The sequence below is a fragment of the Sorex araneus genome, chromosome 4, assembly GCF_027595985.1.
Source record: "Sorex araneus isolate mSorAra2 chromosome 4, mSorAra2.pri, whole genome shotgun sequence".
Classification (NCBI taxonomy): Eukaryota; Metazoa; Chordata; class Mammalia; order Eulipotyphla; family Soricidae; genus Sorex; species Sorex araneus.
In genome coordinates this window covers 33,484,631-33,499,782 of record NC_073305.1, presented here as the reverse complement: position 1 = coordinate 33,499,782, position 15,152 = coordinate 33,484,631, and positions in this window count along the sequence as shown.

Sequence of the window (15,152 nt, the reverse complement as noted above, 5' to 3'; positions counted from 1 at the left end):
GCAAAGTGAATTCCAACTCTATTTAAAATATTTTTATTTTTTAGAGCTTGGCTTATAATCAATATTCAATAAAATAAAACAATTCATTAAAAGAGTACAATCTGATGCACTGTGGTCTATGTATTAAATCTGTCTACGGCTACAAAACACAACCACTCTCAAGGAAATAAACATATCCATCATCCCTATGTCTCCTGCCTATTGGTCGCCCTTCTCTACAGTATTATTGTGCTCGTTAAAGATAAAAAAAGCAAACTGTCAATTCTGATCATTCCTGGATATCTCTTTTGTAAGTTCCTCTCCATTGCCTCAGTTAGCATTTATATTCTAAATGAAACTATAATATTCAGACCTAACATAGAAGTGGCAATCTCAGTTGTCACTGATTAAATGTATATAAAAGATATATCATATTTGGCGAACATGTAAGAATAAGCACACTTATTTTGGCGAATATTTATTACACTAGAGCACACTGTATTAAGCCATGCTTAAATTGTTGTAATAGCTTCTATGTTATTCATCGGTATCTCAGTTATTATCCAATTATATGTTCATTTTATCCAAATCACATGTAGGTCATGCATTGTGATGGGAACTTTGATGTGTAGTATTTCACTTCCCTTAAACGGTATTATTTGAGAGGAAAAAAAAGGCCTAAGATTAGTGAATAGTTTTAGTTTCATCAAGATGATCTGAATATCCCCCCTGCAGGAATAATAAACTTTAGATATGTCCCATGATGAGTATAAGCTATTTGTCTACCTTTTTGCAGAATGTGTTCTCTTCTCCACTTCTTTACCAGTTTAAGCACTGAGGAAATGCCTTCTTCAAGAAAGTGCTAGCCAAGTCTTTGAAATGCAATCATCAGGACAGTTAGGGTCCTGACTCCCAGCCTCTGTGGGAGGGTGAGAACCTAACTTGATTAGTGCCCATTAGCAAACACAGATGGCCTAATTACCTTCACCATGCTTCCTTCTTAAGTCATCCAGTACTTTTCCACTGTCTTATTTCAAAGTGTAGGACTTCTCCTGTCTTTTGCTTCAGCAAAATTGAATTCAGTCTCTTCCTATTGCTCCAGTCTTGAATGAAATCTTCCTGTCCTATTTAATTCTGGTTATTGTAATTTTTCATTGACTAGAGAGGTTTGCCACATTTACATGTTATCACTTACATGCTCTTTTATTTGTGAAATGTCTGTCTCAGACTTGCTCACAATTTTTATTGCAACACTTGTATTATCATTATGACTTGCATGTATTCTTATTACCAGAATGTGCAGTCTTGATCTAATAAGTGCCTTATTTGTACTACCAAGTGAAGTAAATATATTTTTTCCCAGAAAATATATTTTTATTTGTTAGTAAACCTGGAAGACCTCTGCAGTGGTTTTTTTAATTTTTTTTAATTTTATAAGTTAGTTCACAGTATTTGATTACATTTAATATCCAAACACCAATCCCACCACCATAATACCTTCCCATCACCAAATTTGGAATGTTTCTATCCCAAACCGAATCTCTGTCCCAAAACAAACCGTAAGAATGTATTTTGTATTGTATGTTATGAAGAACTGCTGAACATGTTTACAAAAATGTACAAAATAGGACAGTGAAGATTGTCCTATTTTGGCAAGAGCCATGAAGACATTCTATAGGATATCACTAATATGCTGTTAAAGTTTGAGTGATGTGAGCTTTTGTATATATATATACATATATATGTATATACACACACACACACACACACACACATATATATATACATATATATATATATATATATTAACCTCTAAGATTTGTTGCCTACTGTCTGAACCTCATGAAATAAATATGGTGTGGTAATTATGGAGAATGAGTAGGGAGTGTCTTATGATGTGTCACATGGCCGCAAAAGCAGCCAGACGATCCAGGAATATGGTTAATCATGCGTGAAGCTGGGCCTGAGCGTGTGAGGTGCAGCCTGGAGTGTGGTGGTTGTTAGGTTGTGAAGGTCGGCTGCCAGGGCTGGGTCCCTTGGGGTGAGGAGGGCTCTCACCCGCCCTCCTCTGGGGTGCCCCAAGTGAAAACAGCCTGGCGCGGAGTCCAGTGTTATGGTTATGGAGGCCTCATTTTAAGCTCCCTCTTGGGAGAAGCAGCTGTGGGATCTGGAGGGTGGCTGATCAGGAGATTGTCTGTAAAGTAAATATATTTTTAAGAATCAGTAGCAGCCATTTGCTTTGACCATCTCCATGGTCTTTAGAGATACTGATAGGAAACGACAGCTGAGATGCCAAACGTCAAGGAATTGGAGCTGGAGAGAGAGTAGAGTAGAGAGGGTGGTTACCATGCAAGCAGTAGACCCAGGTTTGGTCCCCCTCATCTCTATGGTCCTCTGAGCACCTACAGGAGCAATTTCTGAGTGAAGAGCCAGGAGTTACTTTTGAGCATTGCTAAATGTGGCAAAAACAAACAATAAAAAAATTCAAGTGACTTAGTGGTTTGGACCCTAGTCTATAATGATTTGAATTTAGTCCTTGATGTTACTTAAAGCTAGTTTCCAATCTCCCAGTTTTCATGCATCAAAATAGCATTCTCATTTTCTCAGTCTCGATTAAATAGAGTCTCACTTGTCTGCCTGTACTCAATTCCTGATCACTCTTATCCTTGGTTTACTTTCTTGATATAAGCTTAAGAATCTTGAAAAAGTGGCTCAGCGCCAAACCTATCAGCAACAGGAATCATCTGCTTATTTATTTCTTTATCTCAGACATGGTATCCAAGAGAAATTAAACATATTTATTTCAGCACAAAAGCATCATTCAATTAAGTTTCCTCATATAGATGACATTAATTAAAAAGTTCTTTTGTCTAAAGTCAGGAAAAAATGAGTAAAAAAACAAATAATCTTTATGTGAAAATATAAGTTATTTTTAACACATAGAAGCTGCTCAACTTATAATTAAAAATCAAATCCAAACAGTTTCTCACTTATCAAATTGCAAAATTTTGAAAGATCAACAAAAAACTCATTGAGAATGAGGAAAAGACATGGATACATTGATGCAGTTTTATTTGTTTACTTATTTATTTATTTATTTATTTGCTTTTTTGGTCACTCCTGGGCCTGGCGATACACAAGGGTTACTCCTGGCTCTGCACTAGGAATTACTCCTGGCGGTGCGCAGTGGACCATATGGGATGCTTTGGAATCGAACATGGGTCGGCCACGGGCAAGGCAAACACCCTACCCACTGTGCTATTGCTCCAATCCAGATGCAGTTTTTTAAAAAATGAGGGAAAAAAGAATTGAGTTGAAGGGCTGGAGCAATAGCACAGCGGGCAGGGTGTTTGCCTTGCCCGCGGCTGACCTGGGTTTGATTCCCAGAATCCCTGCACACCGCCAAGAGTAATTTTTGAGTGCAGAGCCAGGAGTAACACCTGAAGCATCTCTGGGCGTGACCCAAAAAGAAAAATAAAAAAAGAATGGAATTGAGGGTATAAGTTGACAATGCCTAACACTATATAAATATTTATTCTGAAACAAATATCCTACCTTTGGGTAGTTTACCTTGAAATTTCACCTCCAGATTAAGTTGAATAAGCCATAGTACATTCATATAGTGAGCACATTTTGCCATACAACAGAATGAGGAATATTTTTATTAGGAAATAGGGACTTGCAGCACGGCATATTTTTCAGTTGAAAAGCTGTGGTATAAGAGAACACATATACTAGGCTAGATAGTGTTTAATAAAGATGACCAAAAATCACCCATAACAAAGATAAATGATTACATATATGAATTTTGTCAAAATGCAGCATGTGTAAAACTAGAAATGCACTTGTGCTTGTGTGTGTGAAATTTGACAAATGTAGCACTGTAGCACTGTTGTCCTGTTGTTCATCAATTTGCTCGTGGGCACCAGTAACGTCTCCCTTGTTACTGTTTTTGGCATATCAAATATGCCACGGGTAGCTTGCCAGGCTCTGCTGTGTGGGCAGGATACTCTTGGTATCTTGCTAGTCTCTCCGAGAGGGATGAAGGAATCGAACCTGGGTTGGCCACGTGCAAGGCAAGCACTCTACCTGCTGTGCTATTGCTCTAAAACACAAGGATTAACCAAAGTGTTACTTAAAAAGTATTTTATGAGAGAAATGGGACTGAGAAGAAAGAATGTGTCTAGGAATGAGACTACATTTTTGAGAGAGAAATTATTTTTGGACTATGTACCTACTATACCTTACATTATTCAAAAAACGTATAATGAAATAAAGTGGAACACCAACTGGACACAAAAAATAATCTTGCATATGTTACATTAATCAAATAACTACACAAGAGAAAAATAAGTAATATTTGAGCGCACTATCCTGACCATAAATTCCTAGAGGATATTAGTGTTCTAATAGCAACAGCAACCCTTCCCCCAAAAAATCTTGAACTAAAATACATAGACTTGTTAACAGTAGTGTTGATACAGATTTCTAGATCATTTTGTATGAAATATTGAAAAGATAAAAAAGTGAATATACTATTTCTATTGAAAACTGGGAGACCATTGCAAATGTGAAATGGGGGCAATCAGAAAGAAAATAATAACTTTTGATTTTGGCATTGTAGGAACTGAATTGAAGGTAATACAAATTCAATATTATTTACAAAATACTTTATACTTTGGAAACATTCATCCATTCTTCTATTTCTTCCGGTTGTAGGGATATAACTGAAAGTTTCCAGGGCCTACTTCTGGCTCTGTGGTAGGGAACACTCCTAACAGGGTACCAAAATAAATGCCCTCAAAGACCTTGAGGGCAATAAAACAGTATGCAATCTGCAGAAAAGAACAATCCTTCTTGTTCTTAAAAAAGATAAAGAATATATATACACATGCACTGTAAAAAACATCTACCATGGGGGCAACCGGGGGAGAGTCCCGGCAGTTCTCCCCGTGGGCCACCCTCGGGTTCGAGGGGGACAGTCCCCGGCCACTCGCCCAGCTGGAGAGGCCCAGGAACATGGGGCAGACGGAGGAAGAAATGAGGGCCGAGCCGATTGCTCAGTCAGTTGTCGTTTATTCCATTCTTTCCTGGCTGTAAAAAACATCTGCCAGGGGGTGACCAGGGGGAGAGTCCCAGTTCAAGAGGGGTTCGGTCCTGTGCCACTTGCCCAGCCGGAGTGGCCCGGGCCATGGGGCAGATGGAGGAGGAAACAAGGGCCAAGCTGGTTGCTCAATCAGTTGTCGCTTATTTCATTCTCTCCTATCTCTCGATCCGCTTCTCTCCCAGCTCTGGATCTCTTTCTGGATCTCCCCCAAACCCACTCTTCCAGCCTAGTTAAATCCCCCCAGTATGAGGGGGTTGGGACTTACACATAGGTGTGGTCACAATCAATAGGGAAAAGATCTTTTCCCTCAGGGGATGTTTCTCCTAGGACAGATTCTCTTTCAGCAGGAGGATCCACCCAAGGGCAGAGTCCCATGTGTGTGTTTCTCCTCTCCTCGTCCAGCAAACATATAAACATTCATACTATTAATCATTTTGTATGGACACAGTAAGAAATGCATTAAGCTTATAGAATTGCTCTCCTGAGGCCATCTCGATCTCAGACTATAGTGCTCAGGCCAGTTTAGTCTTTCCTATCCCTAGCAGGGTCCGAGTCTCATCGTTGCTTTTGAATCATGACAGAATTTGTCTATGATCAAGGTCTTAACTTATAATTAAGAATTAGGCACTTTGGCCAGGCCCATCTCGATGCCAGGGTAGCGCATAACTCACTGCTTGCCCTGGGTCTGTCCTGTCCCTCGTCGGGACCCTACTTTTGGGGTGCTAGGAACTGAGGGCAACTGAGGCTTAAGTGGAGAAAGCAGACGCTCGAGAATGAATAATATTCAAAGCCAATTAAATCCCAAGTTCACGATCAGATCACGAAATCCTGTTAATCACCGATTTCTCGGGCGGGCTCAGAAACATCTCATTTCGTCCTTACACTGAGATCTTAGAAGTTCATCTCGACTTGGCCCTCCTAACAATGTTGCACTGGGGGCTCTTCAGGGTCAGGTGAATGAGATCCAGCTTGTTACTGGACTTTGCATATGAATACACCATGAGAAGCTTGCAAGGCTGTCCCATGGGGGCAGGAAACTCTCAGAAGATTGCCAGTTTCTCCTAGAGGGAGAAGAAGGCTAAAGATATCTTCTGGGAGCTTGCTTTTAAGTCTCTCTCTGGATGTTGGCTGTTGATGGGATTACACACACCTGGGTTCCTCTGCCGGCACCTTCATGCATGAGGCCTGTCCGAACATGTGGAGAGGGGACTCCAGCATGGCTGTAGCTAGGTTCCGGTGGTCTTCGACCTCCAGGAGCTCTGCTCAGGGTGGGGAGGGAAGCTGGAGCCCATCCCCTCCGAGGGGCCCCAGGGAAGACAGCCAGGCATGTGGGCAAGAGACTCTCAAGTTACAAAAGAATGATATTGTCTTCTTGTGTCTATACAAAAGGGACATTGGTTTAAAGTAAACTATTCAAAAGACACAAGGAAAGGAGAAAGGCAATATTAACTTGTAATATAAATTCAGTGTCCTAGAAACGTCTGACCTTACAAATTAACAGAGTCAGATTAGGGGGAAAAGCTAATTAACTGTTTTGGGGAAGAGAGCTTAGAGAAGTGATTATAGCTAAACAAAGGGATGGGAGTGACTTGGGAGCACCTTGGTGGGTGTGACTGGGATAAAGCTAAACTCCAGGATAAACCGGGATAAGCTCCTTGTGTCAAGGGGGGAAGAAACAAAGTAATGTCATCCTACAATGCACACACATATATATATATATTTAGTTATGTGTGCTTTGTTTTAATCCTTACCAAATTATTAGTGCTATATAAAATTAGGTGCTGGAGCAATAGCACAGTGGATAGTCAACCCAGTTTTGATTCCTCTGTCCCTCTCTTGGATAGCCCGGCAGGCTACAGAGAGTATCCCGCCTGCATGGCAGAGGCTGGGAAGCTACCCCTGGCATATTCAATATGTCAAAAAACAGTAACAACAAGTCTCAAAATGGAGATGCTACTGGTGCCCTCTTGAGCAAATTGATGAACAATGAAACGACAGTGCTACAGTGCTATGTAAAATAAGATCATATGCAGGATATAATCCTCAAACTATAATTTTCTAATTCCTGTGCTTACAAGGATACAGTAGCAATCAGCCATAGATCTAGCACCTAGCACCCTAATCTTGTTTTCTAAGAACCATTCCTATGTAAATGAGTCCATGCTTTTTTTTTTTGAAGAAGCAACTGGTTTTAGGTTTAGAATTAAAAAAATACAAGGTAATTACTCAGTATCTGATTCTAGAAAGCAAGGTGTGTGTGTGTGTGTCTGTGTGTGTGTTTGTGTCTGTGTGTCTGTGTGTCTGTGTCTGTGTGTGCATGTGCATGTCCGTGCATGGGCATGCATGTGTGTGTGAATGTTGGTGGTTTGGGGTGTATCGGTCATCAGATAAAGAAAGACAGCACTTATACTGGTAAAGATAGTAAAATTTTCATTCATAATGGATTATATAATATATTGGACATTAAAATCCAAAGTATCTACAGGTGGTTACAAAGAAGGCTTAATAGAATTACAAAAGCACAGTTTTACTACCAGAATATAATCATCACTGTTTTACTACTAAATTGTAAATTCAGGCTGTGATCATCAATATAAAATAAGTGGGTAAATGTTGAGGAGTAGGACTGTCACACAGTCTTGGAATAATCCCAGAGATTATTTATTAATGACAAAAGAGTCATACGGCATGAGTTGAGAAAACTAAACTCATCTTAACGAAGTAATCATCTGAGCATCACAAAAAAATCTGACAAGCCAAAATTGCATTGCTTCTTTCTGGGGTTGCAGTAATAAGCATACAATATCATTGATGCTACATTCTTGCACAACAATTTAACCGAGTCTAATCTGGTGTGAATAAAGACGCAAGTCCAGACATTCTAAAAGATAACTAATAAATATTTCAAACAAGTTTGAGTCACACAGATACAAGATACAATATTGGGAAATGTATAAAATTATGTAAATTCAGGGATATTTCTATCAGTTTTTAGTGATAAACAAAAATTAAGCTTTAGTAAAACCAAGTGAACCTCAACAACAACAAAAAAAAACAGCACCATATCTATGAGAAGAGAGATGTCCCTCCTTATTCCACATTTGCCTGACAAAGTTTAAGGATACAAAGCGCATCTATACAAAAGAAATAAGAAGCTATAATTGAGATAAATTTAAGAACTCATTAACTATGACTTCGCCTAGAGAATGAAGTGGTGGTTTGGATGTCAGGGAGAGAATTTTTAAATTTTCACAGTTACCTCATTGCTATTGTAGCTCTTTACCATGAGCATATCACTTCTATAATAAAAATAAATAAAAATATCCTTTTCCTCTTAAAAAGAGCAAGCTCTTATACAAGATAACATGTTTAAAAGAGTAAACTAAATCTGTATCCATTACTAATGATTTTGCTTTGCTGATGAATTAGATAATCTTTGGAGTTTGATCAGGCTGTGCTGAGTTAGGCCAGCATTGAAGACAAATGCTCTGTCTTCCTTTGGCGTGTGCTGATACAAGTGGACGGCACAGGTATGAGAGCATGAGTGGGAGCCCATACTTATTAGCTAACAATGTTAAATTCTATGAACACCAGCCCATGTCTAGATTCCACAGGGTACTAAAAGTCAGAAGGGAAGTCTTCCATTTCAACCCAACTGTTGAAAAGCCTTTGTAAAATGTAATTCAATACATATGTTGACCATTCTCAATTCCCTGGAGTTTTAGCATGATCTTGTGGAGCAGTGATATGATATCCAATTATTTTCAAATTGGGCACTTGACATGAGAGAGATTATGGAATTTTTCCAATATACATGTAGGACTAGAGCGATAACACAGTGAGTGGGTAGGGCGTTTGTTTGCCTTGCACGCGGCCGACCTGGGTTTGATTCCTCCATCCCTCTCAGAGAGCCCGGCAAGCAACCGAGAGTATCCCGTCCACATGGCAGAGCCTGGCAAGCTACCTGTGAGTATTCGATATGCCAAAAACAGTAACAACAAGTCTCACAATGGAGACATTACTGGTGTTCGCTAGAGCAAATCGAACAATGGGACGACAGTGCTACAAGTGCTATAGTACATTTAATGATGGGAGCAGCTTTCTCCAGTTTTGTGTGTGTGGGTATAAGCAAACTGGAGTATCAGATATAGTTTCATCATGGAGGCCTGAGTCCAGGAAATATGGGAATACATAGCCCTCATCTTCATTTAAAGGGAATTAGGTATCACTCTCAAGGCAATGCTTTTTTCTCTTATTTAGGCACACTCTCAAGGCAATGCCTTTTTCTATTATTTAGGCACTCACAATTATATCACAAGTTAAAATAACTTGTGAAAAATTTCCTGGAGCCTGTAAGACAACATAGCTCAAGTGCTTGTAGGTCAGCTAACTTCTGTAGCCATTTTCAAGACTTTGCTCCCATGATTTACATTAGAAGTTAAACAATACATAAATTATAAGTATCACATATTTGATGATACTTTTTGTTTATTCTTGGATAAAGTTCTATAGGCCAGAAAAGTTTAGGCAAACAAAATAAGGTGGTTGAGATCGTTCTTACCATGAGCATGATTCAAAAACATTAGTTAAACCCAAGGCAGTTTAGCAGTCCAGGGCAAAAACTGCTAGAACTGTAATCAATATGTTACCTCTGACATTTACAAACATCCTTTAGAAGCAAAACACTATTTTAAAACCTTTTAATGTCATTTTATAAAGTTGGTTTGCCCTTTAAATGTCTTTTCATTCCTTCTGAGAATTAAATCAGTTTCAGGGAGGACCCCTTTTTGATGATTTGAACAGCAGTTGGGGATAAGAAATGTTAAAAAAAATAATAAAACACAACTCCTAAACTGCTTATAATAGCCTACTGCCATTGTGACTGCCAACCTTTTCATTCTTCCACTTTCTTTTTTCTTAATGATTAATGAGTAGCAGAAATTGCTTCTTTCTCTAATGGTAGTTCTGCTTGAGAAACAAATGAGACTGAAGCAATGCAGATGAGGCTTTGAGAAAGCAAATATCCTCATAGTTTCTAACTCTTAGGGACCCATAAACTATTGTTCAGAGGCACAAACTTCCTCTTTAAGGAGTCTACAAATACTGGAGGCCAGAGCTATAGTACTGCAGGCAGGTCACTTGCCTTGCATGCAGCTGACCCTGATTAGATCCCCTCATCCCCTAAATTCCCACGAGCATTGCCAGGAGTAATTCCTGAGCACAGAACCAGGAGTAATCCCTGAGTATTGGTGGGTATGACCCCCAAACAAATAAAAAATTCGATAAATGTTATAACCTCTCCACTCTGGTGAACATGGTGAACATAAGCAAGTACAAGACACTTCTTGGGAGTCAACATGATTAGACAAAGTCAGAAATGAGAGGTACAATGTTTCCATATGCAAGCAATTATTTTCTGCAACAAACCCAGGCACAAATGGAACTGGAAGTGTCCAGGTAAAAGAAGGTCAGTGCATGTCCAAGTCCCAGGTCAATGCGTGCATGAAGCTGTGTTACGAAATTTTGACAACTCTCCACCTCAGAAAAGTCTAAATATAACTGATTCATACCCAGATTGCTGAGGATGAAGAAAGAAAATCAAGAAAGAAATAGGAGTTAAGCTATTTTAAGAAAATAATATACTTTGGCTATACAATTTCAAAATAAAATCTACAGAACTCTTTTTCAAATACATAGCTAGCACTAGGTCCTTCTACGTAGAAATTCTAGGAAGTCCAGAACAAATCTGTCCAAGTTTAATAATTCAAACAATCAGAGTCTTTAGCAAATAATAGAAGCTATACCTGTGCAGCTCTAGTTTTAAACATTTAACAACAACTACTATTCTTCAGATGGCAAGGCTTGTAAAATGATCATGACAAACATGAAATGAATTAGTTTATGCTATGATGGACAGATAAAAACTGCTGGTGCCCTTTGAGGGAAAGCATATGCCTAGGAATAAGCCAGACTATCTGAGGACTGTTGACTACAACCTCTGGTAAACACTGGTAAATACTAGGCTTTAATTGGAACTTTGCCTCAACACAGCACTAGTCTTAATAACTATAGGTTTTTGCTAGATCTAGAAATATGCCTGAGTGTAAAAATCCTATAGAGTAATTGGTTAAAGCTCTATTTCACTGTCTTCGCCAATATGTTGCCATTTGCCTCCCGCTTGCTTAGATTTTGATCAAGATGGTGTTAAAAGTCACTGATTCAATCTTCAAGGTATATATAAGGAAATTAAAGCTGGCACAGAGAATGATTTCTCTAAGTCTCTAAAATCACTGGTATTCCCAGTTTCATAATTTACTACCAGTGACAATCTTACACAACACAATTTTAATCAATGAATACAGTCCAAGTCTTAGAAATTTCCAACCCCTAACAAGGTCAGGTACAGTCAGCAAATCTTCTGCAGATAGACGTTCATTTCAAGAAATGGCAAGAATAGGGAGAAATTGGACCATTATTTTGAGATTGCTGCTACTATAAATCTTGATTTTCTATCCTTATGATTTGCCTTCTATGAATTCTTATTGATTTCATATGGTTTCTTTCAAAATATATCTACCTTTCCATGTGCTACAACTATTCTCAGGGCTCTGATTAAAATGATGAAACAGAAAGGCATACAATTTATAATAAACTCAAGTTTGAGCTCAGATCCTGAGGCCTTATGTCTTTGTGACCAGGCAAATCACAGATAAATCAGTTTCAATTTCATCGTGTAAAATAGAAGAAATTATACAAGATGAAGAACCCATCACATGACTGTATATTCATTATGTGTTTATTTAAGTGTGGAAACAATGAATTTACATTAATCTTAGAAAATAGGAAAAGATGTGGGCCAGATCTTGGAAGAAATCTTAAGAGAAAGAAAACAAAACCAATAAAAAAAAAATTGCTGACAGAAAAAAAATGGAAAGAAAGTCACAATTTAAAGCATTGTGGGCCAGATCTTGGAAGAAGTCCTAAGAGAAAGAAAACAAAACCAATAAGAAAAAATTGCTGACAGAAAAAAAAATGGAAAGAAAGTCACAATTTAAAGCATTATAAATAATAGAATTCTTTTATTTTTAAATGGAGTCACTTAGAAGTGCCCTACCCAACAGATCAATAGCTAAATTTCAAAGGAAATCAAAAGACCCAGTAGGAGGTCACTAAAAATTGTTTCTTAAACTCATTTGTTCAACTAAACCCACGACTCAGTACTCTGAAATATTGAAAGAAAATTTATACCACTAAAATGAAAGTCCAAGAAAGGAAGATTTCATCCCAGAGAAATTAGAATTATTTAAATAGAACTTTGAAATAATTATGATAATTTAAAAGTACTCATAGGGGCCAGAAAAATAGTATTGAATTAAATCACAGAATTGGTCCCATTTCAATTCCTTGTACCATCTGGTCTCCTGAGAATCATAGAGTGCAGCCTGAGGTACCCTGTGCTCCCCTGGGGTGACTTGGGTTATCTCTAATACCACAGAGAATCCTAACATCCTCAGCGTTTTACACTGACCCATCATCCAAGTTTACCAAATATCGTGGGGTTGGGAATTAGAGGGCAGGATCTGTGATTATTGAATGCCCATCCAAAACAAGTAAACATAGATATAATGGAAGTTGTTTCTTCCAAAAATAAAATTTAGAGATCTGGGAAAAATATAAATTGTTTCAGAAAATAAGCATATATATTTAAAAAATTAAAATTGGACAAATAATATGATAGGGCTAAATACTAAAATCAGATCAGAAAAAAATTTCTATAGACTAAAACTATAATTTCAAATGAATTTATATAGCTACTAAAACCAGTGACTAGATGTAGTAATTAAAGGGCAGGAATCTATACATTGAAACAACATGGCTAGTTTCAGATTGTTCAAATTGTTTAAAAATCGTTGAACAATTTATAAATCTTTCAAAGTTGAAAAAATCCAACTAAAAGCAAATTTCTCATCAGCAATGAATGCTAAGAGATGATTATCACTTATCCATTTTTTTATTTTCAAGAAATTGAAAACTACTCAAAAATTATTCTTCAAAATAATTTCCAGAAATTCTAGGCCTCATAGAACATATAACTCAGATAATTCAATTTTCTTAAAGAAGTAATTCAAAAATACTCATTCCCCTAAAATACTGATTTTGGAGCATTTCAGTCTTCACAACCAATCTACAGACAAATATAAATATTACAAGTATAAAATATAAATGTTATAAACCTTGCCATTGTAGAATCTAAAACAAAAACAGAAACAAAACAAAACAAAAAACAAAAAAATAGCAAAAAAAAAAAAACCTGCAACAATAAAAGTTAGTAGGCAAGTGTGGAGGAAAGGGAATATAAGTTAGTTGTTAAAGGGAAGAGAAGAAATAGAAGCAGTGACCTTGTACCTGGTAAAGCAGAGAGTAAGGCAAGGAGACTCTAGTATAATGAATGCTTCTACCTCTCTGCTTGAGCAACAATGGCCGTCAGCACTTATGTCTGTCTTGGATCCGGATTATCATAGCACCTACATCACAGGGATGCTCATATCCAGCAAGGCCCACAAGGTTGCCATCAAGCTGTGCCTGAAGCCCTCTTGTTCTTCACAGCACGAGAGATGACCCCAGCCACGCAATTTCCTAGGGAGCCGTGAAGTCAGGCTGGAGGAATTGCTCTTTGCAGGAAAGTCAGTCCTAACCTATACACAGGGTCCATGGCCTTTCCCTCAAAGATGTTTCAGAATGAGGCAAAATGGTGAAGCAATATAGTTGTATTGAAACTTACTTAGATGTGAGGGGAAAGAGAGGATATAATTTTTTCAAGAGAGAACCCAGCCTTCTCCAGAGTGGAAAAAAAAAAAAGCCCAAAGCAAAGAGACAGAACAAGAAGTGAGATACATGTTCAAGAGGGAACACCGACTTAAAGAGAACTAGAATGGTTCTTGGAGAGGAGCTTTTACACAGTTGCTTTTTTATCTGGACTTTTGCATACATTAAAGTTAATCCGGTCATTGTCATGGGAAAACCTTGCACGCTGATGGCTTTCTAATAATCTCATTCCTTACATTTTTGCAAGGTCATTTCATAATCCCATAGATATTTTTCTGCAGTTTCTCCTTTTTTGAGAGGTCCACCCTTATCTGGCTGGGATCTTGGATTTCTGCATCTGAGTAGTACCTTAGTTTCTCCTCTACAAAGAGCTCAGCATTTGTATGTCAAAGGGATGTGCTTTTCATGCTTTTGGGTTATGTTAGAGCAAGGCAATCTCTTCTTCGGTTTAATTATTTCCCAAAAGCCCATTACTAGGGTCTCCTACTTATCTGCCTGAGACAGTAGCAATTTATTTTCTTTTCTAAATTCTCTAAAGTTGATAAACCAACAAATTAGAATGTTGGGCCAGAGATGTAGTACAACATGTAAGGCACTTGCTGTGCAGATAGCACACCTGTGTTTGACCCCTAACACCCTATATGGTTCCCAACCCCCACTAGGAGTGATCTGATCACAGAGAACAGAGTCAAAAGTAACCTAGCAGGAGGGAACCTAAAACTAATATGTATGTATATATATATATATATATATATATATGTGTGTGTGTATGTGTGTGTGTGTGTATATATAGTATGTATTTGTGTGTGTACGTGTGTGTGAAAAAAGAAATTAGAATGGAAATCATTGGATTCTAGAATATAATTTGCTTTAAAAATAGCATCATCAAGAGTAAATCCTGACTGAATACAGAGTCAGGAGTAACCCCTGAACATCACCAAGTGTGACCCCAAAACAAACAAAAAACAACAAAAAAAGAAAAAGTACTGGACAGTGATAGTTTGCCTAAAACTCAACATTTCATTACACAGAATAGATAGGTGGTATCCAAAGTAAGAAAGAAAGCAAAAATAACAACATTCCAATGGGATATTTGAAAAGAATTTTTTTAAAATAAAATTGTCAGAATTTCTCAAGGAAGATTCTGAGGATGATGGTGAAATGAGGAGATTGACTTTTTTTTTTATATACTTTCTTATGTTTAGGTAATATAGTTATAATTGGGTTATATATCTTGGAT